General features: G+C 39.6%; 1 long non-coding RNA gene across 5 annotated transcripts in view; it reads right to left on the bottom strand.

Moving 5' to 3' along the window:
- LOC101851297 overlaps positions 1–8,808 on the bottom strand; it is a 79,867-nt gene that overhangs the window by 11,576 nt on the left and 59,483 nt on the right. For all 5 annotated transcript variants that reach the window (XR_004859112.1, XR_001185240.2, XR_004859114.1 and 2 more), the window contains one exon: positions 1,200–1,275. This is a non-coding gene — a long non-coding RNA (uncharacterized LOC101851297). The remainder of the gene's footprint in view (positions 1–1,199; positions 1,276–8,808) is intronic.

Below are 8,808 nucleotides of genomic sequence, written 5' to 3'. Positions count from 1 at the left end.
AAAACTTTTGTTTGTCAAAATTGTTCTAGATTCTAATAGGACGAGCCATTCGTTATGTCGATTTATTTTAAGGAAAAAAGCAATTCGAGAAAATTTCGGAGTTAGACGGTTAGAATTCTCTGCCCACGATAAGGTCATATGAGCGCCAGAAAATTAGCGGTGTTACAAGAGAGTAACAAACATAAAAAAGGAGGGGAGATAAGGCCGATAGATGTTTGATAGGAAAGAAGAAGCAAACCACACCAGAGCACCTGCCAACCACCCACTCCTATGTATCATCAATGAAAAGGTATTTTCAACAGTACATCACTACACTCAAACTGTTCATCTGCATCCTTTTGTCAAAAACCTCTTGTTGGAGAAAAGGCTGATGCAGCCACAAGGGTCTTGTGAATTTAATGTCTGCACTTTGGACGGCGAACAACATTTAAAGGAATCAATTTTCACAAACTCCTGACCAGCTGCTTCACATAATGTGTACTGGCTCTCATCAACAACTGATACAAAATTTTGCTCAGCCATGTTCTCCACTGCACACACACACACACTGTATTCCTTCCACAAAATGATGCAGCCATACACTAGAAAACTCACTGTCGTCATTTACTCTTTCATTTAGAGACCGTATTCCTTCTATAAAATGATGATGCCCTGCACTAGGAGACCTCACACTATCCTCACTTTCGTCGTTTCTTCCTTCACTCACTGGCCTTGTCCCTTCCATACATTCTTTTGCTCCTTTACTCGCTGAAAATTCTACAGTCCTTTCTTCCAATCTCCTCCTCTTCCAAACTGGCTCTCCTCCACCAGATCCTACCCTCTTTGCACCAATTTCCCCTCCTTCAAACCCTGTTTCCTCTTGACTGGACTCGGGTGTTGTCCTCCAATATCCTCTCAGTAGATCATACACCTTTAAAACTCGTTCAACCCCTGAACCAGACTTCCACCTCTCTTCACCCCAGGCCAATCGACCCAGAAACTCCTTAAATTGTACCATGCCTCTCCTAATTCCACACAGATACAATCAACCCTCCCTTGTATATGAAACTTATACATCTGCCTCTTCCCTGCCAAGTCCACAGCAAATAGGAAAGTATTCCCTCTCATCTGAAATCCAAAGGACAGGTTTGGTATATCAAACCCATATGATACAACCTGCCTTCTTCAAAACGCATGAAAAACTCTCTCGGCTTCTCCACCTTTGATACATCTACAGCTGCAACTGGACGATTCGCCATCGCTACTGCTTCCATGGTCCTTCAGGAACTGACAGATCTGTGAAAGAGAAAAATACAGACAAGGCACACATTAGTATCATCATACAAGACTATAACATGCAGTCTTTTACCCTGACAAACGCTATATTATTGAAAATACATAAGCATGCAGGATTAAGTATTATCAAAAGTTTCATTTCTAAATTCATGAAAAAAGGGAAAATTATGCCGAAACATGTACATGAGCTCTGGTTTGACAACCCAGTAAGAGAGAAAAGCACATTCTTGTAATACTGGCAAGTTAGTGGTTGGAAAAAAGGCATGACGAACTGACAAACTTAACAGACAAAATGTATAAAATAGTGTACAAACTTCTAGTGGCATCCTGCAAACAACCACGGACAAAAAATAGTCCACATAAAAAACTTGATGCACAAAGGAACAAAAAAATGCATGAAGCAAAAAAATAAAACACAACAAAAAACAGAAGATATCTAGGCCTAGGTTATTTCTACATTTTTCCACATTCGCCAACAGGCAGATTATTTGGTCGCTTTTAAGGACAAGCGGGCTAACCCAGATTTCGGGGATTTCCAGAAATCGTGACCTACACCAATAGTCGGTATATTCTAGAATTCTGTGGTATAGTGGGTCCTACCTATATGAAAAGTTTGGTTTCATTGCTGTGCATATGTTTGGTTATAGAGAAAACTACTTGTTTTTTAAAGAAAGTGAACAAGGGTCCAAAACTTTACCTTTGATTTTCTCAAAACAGCATTTTCCGGGATAGCCCCCTTGTGCTTAAAAGCGACCATTTAAGGACCTGTGAAATATGTATCGAATTATAATAATCATGCTAGACAAGATTTTCTCTCAGCTTAGGGTTTGACTTTGGTTTAATTCATTAAGACAATAAGAGTTTTTATCTTTGACTAAGGCTTCTTAGAATAGAATAAAGACAGAACAAAATCTGCATCCCCGCATCAAAATTACCATGTCCTGGAATGCAAATCTCGAATTGGAATGTGTTGTGTCTATGAGTTGAATATATCTGAGTGAAATGGAAAAGAAAAACGTCTAAAATGTGTGCATGACTACGTGCAAATATGTCTGCATATCCATGTAAGCCATGGGTGTGCATGGCTGGAAATAAAGAAAACAGGCGGATAGTTATATCATGTACCCACACACATACTGTAGACTTTGTTTAACACTAAATTCTTGTCACCTTCAAAGGATTTCAAATCCTCTTGGTTTTCCCCCCTCTTTATTCTAAGCATTGCAAGTTCCTTCAATATAAAAAAATATTAAGAAATTCTCTGTTTCTGAGGGATTCGCTCTAAATCTATTTTCCTATCTACTTATAAGACCTGTTTAGTACTGAGAAAAACAAGAGAGGCAGACAAACACAACACACACAAACATGGAGTCAGATGAAAAAGAGAAGGAAGTCATGGGGGGGGGGGGGAGACAGAGAGAGAGAGAGAGAGAGAGAGAGAGAGAGAGAGAGAGAGAGAGAGGGAGAGAGAGAGAGAGAGAGGGGGAGGGAGGGAGAGAGAGAGAGAGAGAGAGAGAGAGAGAGAGAGAGAGAGAGAGAGAGAGAGAGAGAGAGAGAATATCAACGCCCCTACCAACACTGTTAGGTTATTTAAGAGGCAGGACCTCCGAGTTTAACTTCCGAAAGGACCGAGCTAAATGGGAAATAATTTCGGAAATTCGTGTAAAGTGCCTTTCCCAAGGACACAACGTCGGACGGAGCTCAGGCTTGAACCCCCGAACCCACAATCCCACAATTAAGGGCCCATGCAGTAGCCTACATAACCACTAGGCCACAGACGTCATCAGAGAGAGATAGAGAGCTTTTGAGTTAAGAAAGTCACATCAACATGATAAAAGCCATTTAAGGCTGATTTTCTCCTAAGATAATTTTATTAAAAATCAAAACTTGGACACTTTGTTCAAATAGCATGGTAATTATTACGTTCACTCCCACCAGCACAGGCACTGTTTACGGGAACAAGACTCTGTATTAAAGACTAGAACACACATCATGGCCACTAAAACCATCACAAATGGATTGCTTTCAAGAAATTTCAAACTTTAAATAGCAAAACATCCAATTAGTGGGAGGCCCAGATTTTTTCACCCCTTGAGGACATGCCCCCCCCCCCCCCCCCCACCACCCTCAATTCCTCCCAGATTGTTAAAAATGTACAAAATGCAAGGCCGTGCAAAATTTAATAAAGTCCTTTGACACATCAAATGTCTCAAAAACCAATGATTTGCGATGGAAATTAAGTCAAAATTCATACACACAGAATGCATGGAAATGAACCAGGAAAGTGGTATACAATACCAGAGCATAAGATTGTGACATTTTTTCCACCACAATTTTTTTTTTCTATTACATTTTTTGGGGGGGGACTTAGGCTACCATCTTTCAAGCCTACTTATAAACACACATCCGTGCGTGGTTTCACTTAAAAATGTGAGGCACCTTGGAGAAATCAGGTGCTTGTCAAAATAATTAAATCAAAGAAACTGCCTTTTTTCCCCCAGTTTGAACATTTGTATTAATTTTGGGTTTTTTGTTTAACTACTTTTTTGTCCATGTTAAAAACACATTTCAGTGCAAATTTTGCTGAGGAACATTGATTAGAGGGACAAAAAATGTACAATTTCAGTTTCCAAGGACTCTCAAGCTATGGAAGTCGTAAAACTTTGGCGGCCATTTTCTCATTAATTTTACCCCGGAAACCAGTCTCCCCCCCCCCCCCCCCCCATCCCCTCCAACCTCCTTCAACCAGAAATCTCAACCTCTATTTAAGATAAATGGGTAATTTTTTTCACCAAAAGTGAGACAAATGTACAGGCTTCCACATGTCCAAAAATTGACAAGCGCTTGAATCCACCATGTCGTCAAAGACTGTGTATACACGGTCTTTGATGTCGTGACAAAATAAATGTTGATCAAAGACACCCCAAAAAATGAATGAAAATTTGCAGTTTCCAAGGATTCTCAAGCTTTGGAAGTTTGAAAGTCACCCAAAGCTTTGACAGCCATTTTCGCAGCTAATTTTACCTCTGACACCACGCAACCTCTACGTCATTCAATCCTAAATATCTCGACTTCAGTCCATTCTAGATGAGCCACCTATTTTTTTTCCACCAAAGGCAAGATGCATGAATGAACAAGAATTAATAATCCCAAATGCCTAAAAATTAATGAGCGCCTAATTTCATTTTGTTGTGACACACTTATAATGGCTCTCTTCTGTGTGATGAAGATCTCTACTTCTATGACTCTATAGGCTAACAAAAATGACGGAGAGAATGAACTGAACAAGAAGCCAGGCCTGGGAGGGGTGGAATTCCGTAATGAGCGACCACCCCAACAAACACAATATAAAGACTATTTAAAGTGAGAGACCTAACCCTAACCTAACCCTTAGCCCAACCCTACCATTATACTCAAACCCTTACCCTCTATTCTACTCTTTTCTCATAGTGGTCGCTCTCAATGGAAATTCTCCCCCTGGGTGGAAGGAGGAATGAGACATTAAATAAAGAGGATTTTGATCTAGATCTAGTTGGGGAGACAGTCAACATAGCCAAACATAAACAGGAAGACAAAACCAGGAGGAGTTGAAAAACTTAGGGAATGCATGAGAATCACACAACAATAATAAAATATGATAATTCTTCGTACTAAGAACACATTGCAAGGAGATCACTAGCTGACAACTGCAGCTAAATTAAAAAGAAAGCTTAAAACTTAAACTAATTAATAATATAATTATTATAATTATTATAAATAGGGGCCTACTTGTAGGCTTATTAAGGGGGGGGGGGGGGGGGGCGGCAGCTGAAGGCTATCTCGTTTATTAGTGAATCAAATGTTACCAAATTTCACGCATATAACAAGCATAGTAAGGAATCTTAAAATCTGCAATCAAATTTGAAAAAAAACACTTGTTTCCAGGCAATAAAACGAATAAAAGATTGACTTTATGAGGAAATGGTGGTGACAAACATGCCCGGTATGGGAAGAAATAAGACTTTAGTGGGTTTTTATGTGATGAAATAGTTGTAAGAGAGGCTGAAGAAGCTAAAAATGCCTACAACTTAAAATCCATAGTTTTGAGCCGAATCAGGACTTTCATTGTTCCCATCCTACCACAAATATCCCGAAAGATTGGTTCCAAGTCACTGGAGTTACACCTGACAAATCCAGACTAGGCAGACCACAGGTCGACACCGCCAAAAAAGATAGATACAGCTGTGGTATCTTTGAGAACACTTTCACATAACGACCAGCTCTGCGTGTCAATTTCACACAAACACTGAAGAGTCATCAGCGATAGAAGGACACAACAGCCTTAAAACAATTCGGACATTGAGCAAGGCAGCCTTAGACCAACGTTCGCCATCTTTCCAATAATGACGCTATAACTGACCGGGCCTAAGAGGGAGCTCCCAAAACGATATTGACAGGGTACAACGACTGGGACAAGCTTTGCTTCAAGAGTGGAAGGGACTACCACAACAATTAATTAAAATAACAACTACCGGTACTGACATGACATTTTTTAATCAAGGGGTACCAGTTTGTGCTTAACACTGTGCCACTATATGAGACATGATCAAGAAACAAAAGGTAACGCACTTCCTGACATACTTTGAAATATATCTGTGTCAATTTTTATTTTGATATGTTGAATAATAACTACAATACAGGCTTCCTTCCAAGAGGACAGTTTCTATTGCCGCTGTGTATAGTTGTGTGTTCAACAAATGGGGCACCGTCGATGACAGGTCGATACCACGGATTTATGAGCTTCCTTCTTAAAGAAATCAGTCCCTGAAGTACCTACTGTTCATTTTGTCATTCACAGACAGCAGCATTTGATGGCAAAAAACCTGAGTGATAATCAGCATGGCACACTGGCCATGGTCATCAAGAGTGTGAACTAGATCAAAGCCCATACTTTCAATTTGAGATTATTCCTACAACTGTGCACTGAAAATGATGAGGAATTTCAATGCTTGTTCTAGTTTTAGTAGAGGTTTTACGCCGCTTGCAACTGCATAAAATAAGGTCATATGAGCACTAAGGGGTGTTCAACAGAGATGTCCTTACAGGGAATCGGGCATACTCAGCTCACCTCTCTAGCTTCAACAGCACAAAGGGGGTCACAAGAGTGTGACAAACAAGCAAAAGAAGTAGAGGAAAATGACGATAGTAAGGATTAGGAAAAAAAGCAGCAGTTCCCTGTTGCTGTTCAGGCTCAGTTACGAGCATGACATTGATGAATCAGCCCATCTGTGCGTAAGAACATACCCACTACCCCCTTTGGGAATGGCCTAAAGACACCTCAGTCCGAAGCACCGCCCCAGGGGGTAATGTTTACTTTTGCACACTATAGTCTGATGGTTCTCAAAAGGAAACATTGGCAAAAGAGAATTCGCTCAGTTTCCTAGCTTGACGGAGACACTGAAAGAAGGGCGCGAGTGTGACGTTGATAAGTTGGTTTCATCTCACCAGGTACATCCTTCCCATTAGGGTAGTGTCAATGACTTATTTCTATAATATGCTTACCTGAGCAAAATTCAAAAGTTTCCTACCAACTGAAAATATTTAATGCGTCCTGCGCACTCATAAGACCTTGTGCAGTTGCGAGCACCGTAAATCACATACAAAAAAAAAACATTTATGAAATGTGTGTGAAATTATGTTAATCATTCCTGGACAGTATTGTTTTCTGAAAATACATAATAAAAGCTTGTGAATCTCCATTATTTTGAGGCTGTTGTCTCATTTTGAATTTGTATGCCTCGTGTTCCCCTTTTTGTCCCAAAATTTTAGGAAAGGCTCATATATATAAATTATGTTTTAGTTTAGTTTTAGTAAGGTTTTACAGTACTCACAACTGCATAAGGTCATATGAACGCCAAAGGGTAGATGTCAACAGAGAAGTCTAAACGGGGAATCAGGCTTACTCTGCTCACCTCTCTAGCCTCAACGGTACAAAGTCTGCTTCGACTATCAAGGCACCCCGGAAATAGCAGTTCACAAGAAAGTGACAAACATACAAAAGAAGTAGAGGTAAAAATGACAATAGTAAGGATCAGGAAAGAAAAAGCAGCAGTTCCCCCTATGTTTTTCTAGCACAGTATGAGCATGACATTGATAAATCAGACCATTTACTTTACAATTCTACTGTGCATAAGAACATGTTAATACAATGTAATATCCTCCCCTTTGGGAATGGCCTGAATTAGACACTTCAGTCAGTAGCACTGCCCTTGAGGGGGGGGCATGAGAATATGAAAGAAGGTCTCAGCTACAATGCCTTTACAGAACAAAAACAGAAAGTAAAAAAAAAAGCACTTTGAGAAAGGCACCTTTTGGTTTCGTCTCATTTATTAACCTAGAGCACCTAGAGAAAAAAAGCCCATCGACACGAGAAGGGTCATTTAGTGCCAGGAAACAGCCAGACAACACAGATAAAACAGACTGTTAGGAGGAAAGAAGCAGAGCATACCAGTAGCACCCACCAACTGCCCATGGTACTAATCACGGCCATAGTGTTTGACAGGAAAGAGCAGGTGAGAAAAAGTAAAATGAAAGACAAGAAAAAAAAATGCAAGTATTATTACACACTACAGACAGACAATCATACAGTATGTAGAACAATCATGGGCTTATATGTGATTTAGAAAAAAACTTTTATTGACTTCAGACTTTCACATCAAATCAGACATACTTTCTGGCAATAACAAAAACAAAATGTTGAAAAAATTTGAGACATGACTAAAGCAATTTTTTTTTAAACATTAAAAAAACAGAAGTGCTATGATTGTAAACTATTTTGTACATGGTATGTGTCATGACAGAGTGTGGAATCAGGCGCATATAGAGGGCATATAGAGTTATTATAATACCATCTTAAAGCTTGTTTATTCGTTTTGCATTTGGCGAAAAAATACCACTCTACCTTGAATTGAAATCGAGATATTTTCGATTGAAGGTGTTACGAGAGAGAAAGTTTGCAAGAAAACTGCCACCAAAGTTTGGAAACCTCCAAAGCTTAAGAGCCCTTGGAAACCAGAAATTTACATGTTTCGTGCCTTTAATCAACGTTTTTCAGTAACATTTACTTAGAAATGCATTTTTAAAAGGACATAAAAGGTGTTCAGCCAAAAATGGAAAATTTGAAAAAAATTACCCAACACCCAGAAAAATGCTGTATTCTTTGATTTCATTGTTTTGACGAGCGCCTGATTTCACCACGCTGCCTCTCATATGTACATATTTAAATTTAAAAGCAAAACAAAAGACTACTTAACGTCAATGAAAACGAAACTCTAAAACCAACTGCATAAAGGGCTACTTTAACATTACATTACTGGATCGATAACAACAACATTACATTTACAACATGCTAAAAAATAGCCTATGATTATTATCATTGGTTCAAATTCAAGACCATCCTTAACTCATTCGCTACGCCGAGCCGTGGGGGGGCGGCGCGGCTCAAGTGCCGTCAGTACGTTAAGCCGCCCCCGGCGGCTCGAGAACCGACGTTCA

Source organism: Aplysia californica, unplaced genomic scaffold, assembly GCF_000002075.1.
Source record: "Aplysia californica isolate F4 #8 unplaced genomic scaffold, AplCal3.0 scaffold00657, whole genome shotgun sequence".
Classification (NCBI taxonomy): Eukaryota; Metazoa; Mollusca; class Gastropoda; order Aplysiida; family Aplysiidae; genus Aplysia; species Aplysia californica.
This window is presented reverse-complemented; position numbering and strand designations above follow the sequence as displayed.